This window comes from Sapajus apella, unplaced genomic scaffold, assembly GCF_009761245.1.
Source record: "Sapajus apella isolate SASKATOON/1434 unplaced genomic scaffold, GSC_monkey_1.0 scaffold58, whole genome shotgun sequence".
NCBI classification, from domain to species: Eukaryota; Metazoa; Chordata; class Mammalia; order Primates; family Cebidae; genus Sapajus; species Sapajus apella.
The window spans coordinates 1,789,212-1,803,928 of NW_022436998.1; the positions used below are offsets into that span (position 1 = coordinate 1,789,212).

Consider the following 14,717-nt stretch of genomic DNA (forward strand, 5'->3'; position numbering starts at 1 on the left):
AGTGAATTGCCAAAGATCTCTCCACTAGCAACTGATAGAGACAGGATTCAAATCCGGGAAGACTGACTACAGAATCTCTTCTCTTAACCAAAGACTATGCTGCCTTCTCTTCCATCTACTCTGAAGCCCTATGGGTTTGGGTTTCTGATGTCGTCTAGCTGTAAAGACTCATGGATGATAGGAGAAGCCTATCTTATATGTGGCTTTGTCTCTGGAAGGCTGAGGATACACACAGACATCGAAGCAAAGGTCTTTGCTTTGCCTCCAGCTTACTATCACGAATCACCGATGAGCAACATTACAGGGAGCAGACTTTTTAGAGCACTAGACTTGCTTCAATCTCAGACCATTCCTTTATTTAACAAATATTTGTTGAGTATAAAATTAAATAAGACAGGGATCTTGTTCTGGATTTCCTTACCAGCTGATAAGTCACCAAAGTACAGTGTAAATAGAGCTATAATCTACATTAGCACAGAGGAAGAACATCTAAAACAGATAGTGGGGATGAGGTGGCAGTGATTTCCAGGGAGGGTTTCTTTCAGAAGCTGACAACTGAGCTGAGTTTCAAAAGGTAAGTAGGAAGTAGTTAAAGAGATGGGGTGGAGTTTTCAGGGAAGAGCAAATGTGGGCAGTCATAAAAAGAAACAACCAGACAGTGGGGTCTGGTATGTCAGGTAAAAATTTTAACCACTTTGGGGTTTGATTTCTTCTCCTGTAAAATAGAAATAAAATCACCTACTCCATCAGGTTGTGAAGGAAATGCTTTGAAAACCAAAAATTCAAGGCAAACGTTTATTATTCTATGCCTTGAAATATCTTGATAAGAAAGAACAACCAAGGTTCAGCAGGTCTGTTGTATCAGTGACACAGCATTGAATTTTTTATACCAGATGTACACACTCCTTTCACTAGGTCCACCCAAATTTTAATTTCAGTTCTACATCTGGGATCAACTCCTTAAATTCTAAGCTGCATGATCCTGAGCTGGTTAAATTATCAATTTTGAGACATACTTTCCACATCTATAATATTGAGATGAAATATATATATATATATTATACGTCAGCAGCAGCAGACCCATCAATAACTGTTAACTTTCTACTTACTCACTCTTGGTCAGTTCTAGGTTGTTTTTAAGGGAAGTTGGTTGAGTTAGGTTAAGGTTAGAGTTACCTCGGCATTAGACTGTTGGCTAAAGAAAACCTAAAGTACTGAATAAAGATCATACTCTAGTGGGTTTGAAGAAGAAAAAGATGGAAGAAGGGATTCTTCTTTCCTTAGTGTGTACAGGTTTATGGGGGAGATTGGGTAAGTGCTAGCCTGGGAGAGGTCAAAGGAGGTGTGGGCTAAAAATATGGCAGAACAAGACGGTACTTGTCAAGATAATATGTCCAATCTTGAGATATTTGGGGATAGGTAATACAACTAAAGAAATGACTGACTGGGAAGTAGATCTATGGAGATGCAGGAATTGCTGGAAATTCTAGCCAAAGCATTAAGACAAGAAAAAGAAATGAAATGTATAAGCAGAATCAGGAGCGACAGGGTAAGTTTTTAGCTTCAGGAGAGGGGACTATGGGCCAGGAGTAATACTGTTGATGGGTGTTTTCATGGGCTAAAGCAAGGACTGGCAAACTACATCCTAAGTCCCAAATCTAGTAAGTCCCAAATCTGTTTCTGTAAATAAAATTTTATTGGAAAACAGCCACATCTATTCATATATGTCATGTCTGTGGCTGCTTTTGCATTATAATAGTAGAGCTGAAAAGTAGAGACAGATACCATATGATCTACAAAGTTGAAAATATTTGCCACCTGGTTTTTTACAGAAAAGTTTGCCAGCCCATGTACTAAATAAAAAAATGAGTTAATGAAATGCATGTTTAGAACAAGAAAACTATGTGGGAGGCTTGATAGCTGTCTTTATTTATTTGAAGAATTGAGATGAGAAAATGGGCTCATCTTGTAGTTTCAAAAGGTAGGATCAGGGCTAAGACATGAATTATTGGGGAGGTAAGTTTTGGATCAGTCTGATAAAGAATTCCCTAAGTTTTAGAGCTTTTCAACAAAGGGTGAGCATCTTGGATGATGGTCTTCTTTCAATTACTGATAGATTATTCGGAGGCACATTATTCAGTATCAGGGATGCTCAATATATGCTGAACAAATTAACAGAGCGAATTTGGAATGTCAGAGGGAAAATGGATCACTGTCTACCAAAGACAATTATAAAAACAATGACCTAGTTCTGAGCAGGTATTATCTATCAGGCATGTTCTAAGCATAGTATACATATTTTCTCATTTAATCTTTGTAACAACATTATCAGTAGGGTGGCAGGGACTCCTAATTTCCCCCCAAAATCTGTTCTTATTTCCTCAGTAGTAGAACCTCTGAATTTGGGCCAAGCATATGGATATTCCATTATTAGCCTCCCTTACAGCTAGATGTGGCCATGTGACTAAGTTACAGCCAATGAGATACAAGCAAAGTGGTTTGCAATTTCTGGAAAGTGTACTTGAAGAAACAGAGTGTGCCCTTCTCTTGCCCCTCTTTCTTCTGCTGCTAGTTGGAAGAAAGGCATGATGGCCAGAAGAGGTGCAGCCATCTTAGATTGTGAGGTGAACATGAGAATGAATGTCATACATAGAAAAGAAACAAGAGAGAGACCTGACTACCTGATTCCTGGATTAAGTGGAGGGAAAAATAAAATTCTAACTTGTTTAATGCACCATTGTCTTGGGCTTACTGTCACTCACATCTAAATCTTTTCCTAACTAAAACTGAAAAGGTGGGGGTGGTACTATTATCACCCCCATTTTATAATAAGGCTCAGAGTGCTTGAATGACTATTCCAAGAGTACAGAGAAGTGACATAACAAGAAACCTCTACAGAAAATTTCTGCATAGCCGGGCGCGGTGGCTCAAGCCTGTAATCCCAGCACTTTGGGAGGCCGAGGCGGGTGGATCACGAGGTCAAGAGATCGAGACCATCGTGGTCAACATGGTGAAACCCCGTCTCTACTAAAAATACAAAAAAATTAGCTGGGCATGGTGGCACGTGCCTGTAATCCCAGCTACTCAGGAGGCTGAGGCAGGAGAATTGCCTGAGCCCAGGAGGCGGCGGTTGCGGTGAGCCGAGATTGCGCCATTGCACTCCAGCCTGGGTAACAAGAGCGAAACTCCGTCTCAAAAAAAAAAAAAAAAAAAAAAAAGAAAGAAAATTTCTGCATTGGTGGGAAAGTTATATTCGCTAATTCCCAGAATGTTTTCAATTTTATTATCCTAAGCCAAATAGAAGTCCAAAGAATATTTAAGTTAGAAAAACATGAAATACAAGCATATTATAGGCATTGAAAGGAGCTGTGGCTTAATAACAATATGAAAAACTAATTTATCAGTCAACTGTCTATTGATTAAGCGCCTGTTGTTGAATTCCATACAGTTCAGAAGGTAAGATGGCTATGAACCAAGAGATCAGTAAAGTCTGACGGATAGGGTATTTGAGCTGGGATTTTACAGTAGTGATAATTACTTGTATCCATGGAAAGGAAAAGAGACTTAAGGTAAAGGGAGCCATGTAACTAACGATAAAGTAGGAAAACACAATGCATAATCACGAATTCATCTGAAGTCCTTAGAAGAACATTTTGTCCAATCAAAGACAGTAAAAATTACTCAGTAATTTCACCATTATGGAAAAGATATACTAAAGTAACTGCCAAAGCTGGTAATAGAATTTAATATCCCTATTTGCTTCTTTAGAGTTTTACAGAGTCCCTTTGAGTATCTGTATATGACAATCAACCAACCATTGGTCCGTTATTTACTTATGCATTCTCTTCCCCAAGGTTTGCTCAGCAAAGAGATTTAAGAAAACATTTTGTCTACGCAATCCTTTCCTCCCTTTCCCCTTATCATGTGCATGTGGTGCACATGGATTTAAGTGTGTATACACCCACACGCAAACCCTACATAATATGAGTCAGTCTCACTTTTTCTTCTGCTGAATATCTGCTGCTCTACTCCCTCCTGACCTCCTTTCTCTGAACTATTATAATGAAAATTCCATAACTCACAAGGAAACAAACCTCTTAAAACATTCCCTAAAGGCACTGGTATACTCATCTGAGTTCTTTTCCAAGACCACAAAGATTTAATCCTTCGGGCCTTTAACTTCCTTTATTAGAAAAGTTTCTGAGTCTGGAATGTGAGACTTAAGACCCAGAAAACCCAGATACCCTAATCTTTATACTTTATGTATATTAGCTATCAGGAGTCGATTAGTAAGTAGATGAGAAAGCTATACTAATATTTTTGAACTAATACATTGATAAGGCTGCCAATACAGCAAAATGGAGGATCACAAAAATGTTTGTCCATAACAGATTAATTCTCAATTGCAAAACTCACAAGGAAAGCAGATCTTCCCTGTAAAGACAGTCTCTAATCAGCTTGCAAATCACCATATCTCTCCCAGAAATATGGGTCATTAACATTAGTAAAATGTAACTTTAAGCCAAGAGTAGAGGTGAATAGAATTGTGATGCTGTGATGCTCACAGTACTCCCTCTCCTTCATTGTATAATAATGTCAAGATTCTGGAGTTATGTGTGTGTAGAGGCACGCACAAACACATACAAATGCACATATTTGATGAGATGAAAAGAGAGAAAAGTGGGCAACAGAAGATTTTAGATGGGACTTGACTCACCAAAAGTCAATCCTAGTCTATTTTTTCTCTGGCCAACCCCCAAAGAAGAGTTATGCAGTCACATTAAATTTTGTGCAATTTATTGAATCAGCATAGCACTTAATGCCTCTGTGCATTTCCCTTTCCACTATTTTTTAACTCTGTTGACTCCATCATTCAGCTTAAATGCCATCTTCTTTCTGCAGCCCTCCCTGGCACCAATCTGTCCACATTAATTGCTCTCTTCTATTTCCTGTAGCTTTCCTACCTTCCACCACCACATCATGTCATGGCACATTATTTTGTAACTATTGATTATATAGCCCACCCCCATGGATTGACAGCCTGAAGAACATGCATCTTTAAACTGAAAGAGTTTTATAAATACACTACAGTTTACATTTCCAGCATAATACCAAGACATATAGTTAATCTTAATAAACATTTGGCCCTCTCCTTCCCTTCCATGGCTATATGAGCCCAGTCCTTGTCCATTAAGATCTGGATTACTTAAGGGCTTCCAGTCTTCCAGACTCTAACTTCCTTCTGTTTCAATCCATTCCAAATAATTTTCAGAAAAATTTCTCCAACACTATTTTTATCACATCACTTTACCTGAGAACAGAGTTCCATATTATCTACTGTGATAAATCCAAACCACTTACCTTAGTCATCAAGAAAATCAATTTCTTCAAAACAAGGGGGGCCTATATGAACTCTGATAAGATTGACTCTCTTAAGTCAATATATCAATTTGGGGAAAAATAACCTTAATTATACTGAGGCTTCTACTCTATAATATAGCTAGCCAGTGCTAGTACACTTTCTGCTATCTTTTTCTCTCTACATAGATTTACATATATATACATATGCAGACAAAAATATACATGCATATATACACATAGATAGATATATGAATACACAGACACACATAGATATGTATATATGCATATCTTCTGTAATTTACCTAAGCAATGTTTTTTATTTATCTGTATGAGGTCTTACACATCTTTTGTTAAGTTTGTTCCTACATATTTTATGTTAGTGGTGGACTTATAAATAAAATGATCTTAAATTTTATTTTTCAGTTGTTTGTTGCTAAACAAAATACAATTGCTGTGTATAGACATCATAAATTGTATCCTTGTTAAATTCAATTATTACTTCTAGCAAACATTTTTTTAGGTGACTTAGAATTTTCTATGTAGACAATCATCTTATCTTCAAATAAAATTGTACTTCTTCCTTTCCAAAGCTGTATCTTTTATTTCTTTTTCTTGCCTTAATCTAGTGGCTGTAATATTCAATTATGATGCTAAGTACTAAGAGCATACATCTTTGCTTTGTCTCATTCATATGGGGAAAATATTCAATATATCACTATTTAATATATTAGCTGTAGGTGTCTTAATAAATGCCCTTAACTAAACTAAAGATGTTATCTTGTATTCCTGGTTTGCTGAAAACTTTTATCACAAATGAGAATTTCCCAATGTTTTTCTCCATTTGGCGAGATAATATAATTTTTCTTCTTTTAATAGGTTAACATCATGAACTATATTGACTAATTTTTCAAACTGAAAAATCTTGAAACAAGCTAGCACATTTGTGGAAAACATAAAGGCTTTAGAATAAGTCAGAATAAGTTTTAGAAGAGAGAAAAATTGGAGAACTTAACCTAATTTCAAGATACTACAAAGCTACAATAATCTTGACAATATGATATTGGCATAAGGATAGAAATTTACATCAGTGAAATAGAATATAGTCTTAAAATAGATTTACATATATACAGTCAACTGAATTTTTAACAAAGGTGCAAATGTAATTCAGTGGGGAAAGGGCAGTCAATAATGGTACTGGATTCAAATAAAAACAAAAATGAACATCAACCCCCATGTCATATCATGCACAAAAATTAATTCATAATGGATTATAGGTCAGAATACAAAATCTAAAACTAAAAAAATTTCTAGAAGGAAACAGAAAAAAATTCAAGACCTTGGAATACAGAAAAGTTTCTTAAGACACTAAAAGCAATAACCATTAAAAACATGATAAAATAAACTTAATCGAAATCTAAAACTTCTGCTCTTCAAAAAAAAAACCCATTAAGACAGAAAAAGGTATGACACAGACTCGGAGAAAATATTCATAGTACACATACCTGAAAATGTTCTTGTATTCATACATGTACAAAACTATTTTTGGCCAAGCGCAGTGGCTCATGACTATAATCCCAACATTTTGGGAGGCCAAGATGGTTGGATCACTTGAGGCTAGAAGTTCAAGACCAGCCTGGCCAACATAATGAAACCCCATCTCTACTAAAAATACAAAAAAATTAGTGGGACAAGGTGGTGCATACCTGTAATCCCAGCTACTCAGGAGGCTGAGGCATGAGAATTGCTTGAATCCTAGAGGTGGAGGCTGCAGTGAGCCAAGATTGTGCCACTGCACTCCACTGTGGGTGACAGAGTGAGCCTCTGTCTCAAAAACAGAAAGAAAAATAACAAAAAAACTATTACTGTTCAATAATAAGCAAACAACTCAAGTTTTTAAAAAATGGGCAGATGACTTGAACAGATACTTTCCACAAAATAATAAATGCAAATAGCCTACAAGCACATTATGATAGATCAACAAAATTTCCACATGAAAAAAAAATGAACCTTAACCCCCGCCTCACGCCATACACAATAATTAACTCAAAATAGATAATAGTCCAACACATAAAAGCTAAAATCATAAAACTTAGAAAGCATAAGAGAAAATTTTCACAATATTGGAGTAAACAGAAACTTCTTAGGCTGAATACAAACCACAGAAGAAAAAAATTGGTAAACTGAATTAATCAAAATTAAAAACATCTCCTCTTCAAAAGGCAAGCCATAGAATGGTAGAAAATACTTTTAATACAAACATCTAACAAGGATTTACATCCAGAATACAAAAAGAATCTCTGTAACTCAATCATATGACACATTACCCTATTTTTAAAAATGGGCAAAGGTTTGAGTAAGTACTTTATTGAAGAAGAAATACAAATGGCCTAGAAGTACACAAAAAGATATTAAACATCATTAGTCATCAGGGAAATACCAATTAAAATCACAATGAGATAGCACTTCACACCTACTAGACTAGCTAAAATTAAAATGACCAGCCATACCAAAATTGGTAAGAACATGGAGCAACTGCAACATTGCTGGTGAGAATATAAAGTGGTACAGCCACTTTGGAAAATAGTTTGGTAGTTTCTTATAAAGTTAATCATATACTTAAATACATTTTATAATCCAAAAACTCTACTCATAGAAGAAAAGTAAAAGCATACATCCACAAGCAGACTTGTACAAATATGTCTATAGCAACTTTATTCACAATAGCCCCAAACTGAAAACAACCCAAAAGTCTACCAGCAGACAAATAAACAACTTGTACTGTATTCATAAATTTAAATTCTACTCAGCAATAAAAGGAATTATTTCCATTATGTAACAAAAATGGATGAATCTCAAAAACATCACATTGCTTAAAAGAAGCCAGATACTGAATGCGTCCATTTATTTGAAGTTTATACCTGCATTGTCTAATACTGTAGGCACTAGCCATATGCAGTTATTTAAATTGAAATTAATTAAAATAAGTCAAATTTTAAAATTCAGTTCTTCCATTGTGCTAGACATATTTCAAGTGTTCAAGAGTCACATGTGGCTAGTGGCAAACATATTGGACAGCGCAGATATATAGAACATTTCTATTATCACATAAAGTTCTACAGGACAGTTCTGCTCTAAAATATGCAAAATCAAGCAATGGAGATAGAATTGGATCAGTAGTTGCTGAAAGCAGGGTGGGTGATGGGAAGGGTAGAGTGGAAAGCTTATAACATGTCACAAAGTTACTCTCTGGGAAATACTGGAAATGTTCTCTCTTGATTGAGGTGGTGGCTGCACAGATGTATACTTTACCCTCATATCATAACAATTTTTTCTTCCTTTTTTTGAGACGGAGCTTCGCTTTTGTTACCCAGGCTGGAGTGCAATGGTGCAATCTCTGCTCACCGCAACCTCCACCTCCTGGGTTCAGGCAATTCTCCTGCCTCAGCCTCCTGAGTAGCTGCGATTACAGGCACGCGCCACCATGCCCAGCTAATTTTTTGTATTTTTAGTAGAGATGGGGTTTCACCACGTTGACCAGGATGGTCTCGATCTCTTGACCTCGTGATCCACCTGCCTCGGCCTCCCAAAGTGCTGGGATTACAGGCGTGAGCCACTGCGCCCGGCCCATAACAACTTTTCAAGTAGACCACAGGCTGCATTTCAATCCCACTTGCTCCTTTTGCTTGGCACCTCTGAGCAGCAAACAACCTTCTCAATTGTACACATCTGATGCTGAAAATCTCAAATGAATACATAGCACCAGGATAGTGGAATCAATCTGTTTGGGTTCAAATCCACCACTTCACAGATTTATCTTAGACAACTCAACCTTGCTGAGACTTAGTTTTCACATCTGTAAAATGGGGGAAAACAATAGTTTCTCATGTAATTCTTATAATGATCCTATGAAATAATCTCTCAAAAAGTAGTACTTTTTATTTTTATCATTATAAAAACCTCTCTAGAGTCATCACATATTATTTCCTGACATAGGACTATGTCTATTTCTTTTAAATCACCCCTCCAGCACTATAATAATAAAGGCTCAAATATCTGTACACTATTGTTTTGTGTAGGATATTATTGTATGTTATATGTGATCATGTTCCTTATCTAAACAAGTGCAGGCAGCTAAATGATTCTTAAAAGTTCTACAAGTTTACTGAGTGCTTAGCACATATGCAAGGTACCACATGAGTTCACAAAAAGAGAAAGAATCCCTGCCTACAGGAAATCATTACTTACTACAGAGTCATAAAGAAAAAAATTAGGATATGAACTAATATCACAATACATTCAATAGCATAGTTTAGGTATTTAAAAAGTGAGAGGATCATTCAATAGTAAGCATACTAACTGTGTAACAGATCAAAAGTGCAGATACAGATGGTAGAAATCAGCATGAACTCGAGTCATCAGTGAAGGCTTTCCAGAAAATGTCATAGTCTGTAGAAGAGGACCTGCCCTGGGAAGTGAAGTCAGAAGAAAACAGAACAGAGAGGGAATCACAGTCATTTATTGGAGTTTGGATGGAAGACTGTGGGTTGGCCTTGCCTTCTATTTAGCAAGAACAATGTAGTCTCCATCAGCAAAAGCAGTAGAACTATCCTGGGCAAGTCCAGCCAAGTTCTCATAGCAGGTCAAAGTAGCATAGCACATTTCGGTAGCCTGGCAACAAGGGGGAAGAGAAAAGTGGGAAGGGCCCTGAGCTGCTTCCTTGAACACATTGCATGACACATTCATGCATCAAAAATATAACAAGCTTCCTCAAGCAGCCAGTTGCCTCCAATTACCTGGGGTAACTTAAACACATATTATAAGCAATTTTAAATTAATTGACAGGCAACATCAACATATCTATTTGCTAAATGTTTTTTCAAACCAGTACTCTACAAGTCATTCCTTAATTAAGGTAATTGTCTTCAAAAAAATTAAAAATACATGAGATGAAAACTCACTCTGGATGAGATAAACATAATAGAACCACTCTACTCCCCTCACACATTCTTACATTACAGTCTCTCAGTAAAATGATCCTGATTTAATCAAAAGAAGATATGATTCAGCTTCTGCAACTCTTTTCTTCAGGCTGTGCCTCCTGTCTGGATCCCCTATGTCTAATGATCCTCTCCTATCTGGATCTCCTACATCTGATGTCTAGCCTCCATTTTATCATCACACCAAGCAAAACATTTTTCAGACTAAATAACTCTCCAGTCTCATAGAGATTCCCCCACAAAGCCATAGCACATAGGAAATATTTTAAATTACATGCTTAATGTATAAGTATTATGTCATATAAGATGGTGATTTCTAGCCATTTTATTTTTTATATTTGTATTATGTTTAACACCAACACCAACTGAAGGCCTTTAGTGGCCCTCCAGTTAACAAGCTTAAAAATTATTACTGCTCCTCAAGGATGCCCATCAATGACATCAAATTCTGGGTGGATGCCCAAGGCAACAGCTGACTCAAACACTTGATGTCATTCTAATAGCTTGTTTTGGGTAGAGTTAAAAATGCAAATAGAACACCTCATTAAAACTCAAAGTCCATTTTAGCTGTGCCACTGATTTACCACTTAGAATTCATCATCCAAAGGAGGGACACAATATTATTTACACTTCTTACCTAATTGAAAAGAAAAAATGAAGCAAACACATTTCAGGGTTAGTTTTTGTTTTGTAAAGTGTTTAATCTGCAGGCCAATACTGTGGTACTTTAGCTATTTTTTCGGATGGTACACCAAATAAAACAGACAGAAGTCTTGTCAGAGTCCACAATCTGAAGCCAGCAGGGTAGCTCTGACCTGTCCCCTACTAGCCTTCAGGCCATTTCTGAGGCTCTGACAGGAATGGGGGGCTGGAGCTACCCTGGAAGGTCAAGGGAAATGCAGGTGTCGGGGATGGAGCAAATCCCAGGACCTGAATGGTGTGGGCTCCTCAGCAAATCAACTGCATCACAGCACACAGGTAGTATTAGACTTGACTAAGCATAAGAAGCATGGTAAGTATAGTTCATTTTTTTTATATCATTATGTCATTATTTCAAATATTGGTTGTGATTTCATGGGCACCAGGGATTAAAGAAACAAAACAAGCTTTGGCCAAAGTGCTGTACTATATCCTACGCTAACTTTTTAACAAATAAAACATGCTATTATATGTTTTTCTGATTATAAAAGTAATACATACTTACACATTTACAGTGAAAAATCTGAAAAAAGGGCTAAGTAAAAGAAACGATACCATCAGTAAGTTCTAATTTTGTTATAACTTCCTTCTAGTTTTTCCCCATGAACATAGGCCTTTTACAGAGTTGAAATTATACTCTATATTGTTTTTATCCTGCTTCATTAGACAAAACACAGGTTAAGCATCCCTAATTCACAAACCTGAAATCCAAAAGTGCTTGAAAATCTGAAACTTTTTGAGTGTTGACACGACACCACAAGCGGAAAACTCCATACCTGATATCATGTGACTGGTCATAGTCAAACTGCAGTCAAAACTTTGCTTTATGTACAAGATTATTCTGAATATTATGTAAAATTGCCTTTAGGCTATATGTATAAGATATGTATGAAACATAAATGTATTTAATATTTTAGGTCCTATCCCCAAGATAGCACACTATGTATAATGCAAATATTCCAAAACACAAAAAAGTCCAAAATCCAAAACACTTCTGGTCCCAAGTATTTCAGATAAGGGACACTCAACTAGCAATACTGTCTAAATATAATAATATATAATAACATTATACTGTCTAAGGAAATAATTTTTGGACATAATAAAACCTACATAAATAGTAGCAATCCCTTTCCCAAAGTTCTTTAGGTTATTTTATTCTTTCAAATAACATTTATGTTATTTTTTAAAAGCAAGAGATCATAGAAAATCATCCTGCCCTGCCCCTCCAAAAACCACACATACTCTCACCTGTTTTATGTATTTGTAAACATATCCTTGGACATATAACAGCTTCCAGATTGCTCAATGTTTCCTCCAAGGGCTGACTAACTAATGGGTATGACTCATTCACTCATTTAACAAATAATTTTTAACACCTACTATGTGCCAGACCCTGTGCTAGGCACCAAATAAAAATGGTCCATAAAACTACTCTAATTGGTCTAGCTGATATTTATCAAAGGGAAATGTACTAGGGTTAGGTGATAGCTTATATTTCATTTGGCCAAAGAGAGCTGGATTTAAGGCTGATCTGATCAACACTAGACTCTCCAGCCCGCTAGTTTGAAATTCATTTCGGTCAGGGTGCGCTAGCCCACATTCCCTAAACCTAGCCTATTCATTCCCATTTCTGAGTCCTGTTCATCATTCCCAAGCCCCCGCTACCTTCCTTTCTGCTGAGCCATGTTGTATTCAGGAAGCTTTTCTGACCAGTGTCTATGAGTGTCACTCTCAAATGACTGGGGCACCAAACATCCAGAATATTCTTTAGACAACCCTGACTGCCCTGTTGCCTGTGTGGTGGTGGTAAGGATCTGTCTGGTTCAGGCACCAATCCCTCGTTTTCTTTATTATTTATCACAGCTAAACAATAGATGCACTGCATACTACTAATCACTCAACCATTCATCTCAGGAACTTCTCTATCTGCATCCAACTCTGAAAAGATTTTTCGAGAAAAATTTTTACCCTCTCAGTTGCTACTGGCATTTTTTTTTCTATCCTGACTAATAACCTTGTTTGCTTTCCTTCAATGGATGACAGCTAAAATAAAGCAGCTCTGAGGCAGTAAAGTTTGATTCACTTTACCCATAACTCCTCAAGAAAACATAACTACCTTTCACGCAGCAGCCTCTATGCTATATCAAGACCTCTGTGTGACTCCATGCACTGTGCTGAGTGCCTCGTGTGTATAATTTTATTCAATCTTCACAGGAACTGTGGTGAGGAATGCACCAAAATGACAATTTCCAATTTATAGATGTGAAAACTGAGGTTCTGAGAGATTAGGCCATACGGTGAGCCACTGGCAAAGTGAAGATTCAAATCCAGGCAGCTGCCTCCCCATACAAGCCTTTTTTTGTGAGTTAACCCATCCACTCTGGCTAATAGCCTTCCTCACTTTTTCTTCCCATGAGGTGAGGCTAGTGATTCTCACATTTACATCAGCATCAGAATCATGGTGGGGACTTGGTAAAACTACCCTTACTAGGGTGGAACCCAAGAGATTTTGATTCAGGAAGGGGACTGCATTTTGGAGACCAAGTCTCGCTCTGTTGCCAGGCTGGAGTTGCAGTGGGGCCATCTTGGATCACTGCAATCTCCACCTCCCAGGTTTAAGTGATTATCCTGCCTCAGCCTCCTGAGTACCTGGGACTACAGGTGCATGCCACCACGCCCAGCTAATTTTTGTATTTTTAATAGAGACAGGGTTTCACCACGTTGGCCAGGATGATCTTGATCTCTTGACCTGGTGATCCACCTGCCTCAGCCTCCCAAAGTGCTGGCATTACAGGCATGAGCCACCATGCCCGGCCTGAGATCTGCATTTTTAACAGGCACCTCTCCTATCACCACCACCACCAGGTAATTCTGGTCTTCAGCATATACCTAAAGATACTGCATTCAGCACAAGGGGATCCTACACATCAGAGCAGAGGCTTTTGTAAAATGGCATTAATTTCCCCATTACCCATGATCCATCAGGGCTTTAAAAAATGGCAGGAAGTTATTGTTTAATGAGTATGGAGTTTCAGTTTAGGAGGATGAAAAAGTTTGTGAGAGAAGCAGTGGTGACAATGGCAAAACAATGTGAATGTAGTTAATGCCAAGGAACTTCATTTATTTATTATTTTTTAGAGACAGGATCTCATTCAGCTGAGACTACAGGCATGTACCACCTCACCTAGCTAATTTTTTTTTTTTTTTTTTTTTTTGAGACAGAAGCTCTCTATGTTTCCCAGGTTGGTCTTAAACTCTTGACCTCAAGCAATCCTCCTGCCGCAGCCTCCCAAAATGCTGAGATTACAGGCTTGAGCCACTTTACCTGACCTGTACACTTTAAAATGGTTAAGATAATAAATTTTGTTACGTACATTTTACCACAATTTCTAGGATGGCAAAATCCTAACTTCTTAGCTGCCTTAGGAAAGGTGTCTCTGACATCCCCTCCTGTTGACCCAGAGAGAGGTAAAGTTTAATCCTAAGGGACCCCTTGAGAAAGGGACTACTAAAAGGCAAAAGGTGAAGCAAAGTTGGCCCTGTGTGGCCCCTCTTCAGTTTTGAGCTGGCTGTTTACACTCAGGTCGAGGGGACAGAGCTGTGCTTTTAAGAGTTCCCAAGATACTGCAACATGCCTCATTCCCTGCCTATTCACCGTGA

The 14,717-nt window shown here is 37.4% G+C and overlaps 1 protein-coding gene across 2 annotated transcripts in view; it reads right to left on the reverse strand.

Moving 5' to 3' along the window:
* The window catches only part of PLCE1 (phospholipase C epsilon 1), a 334,637-nt gene that overhangs the window by 300,530 nt on the left and 19,390 nt on the right, over window positions 1-14,717 (reverse strand). The window lies entirely within an intron of this gene.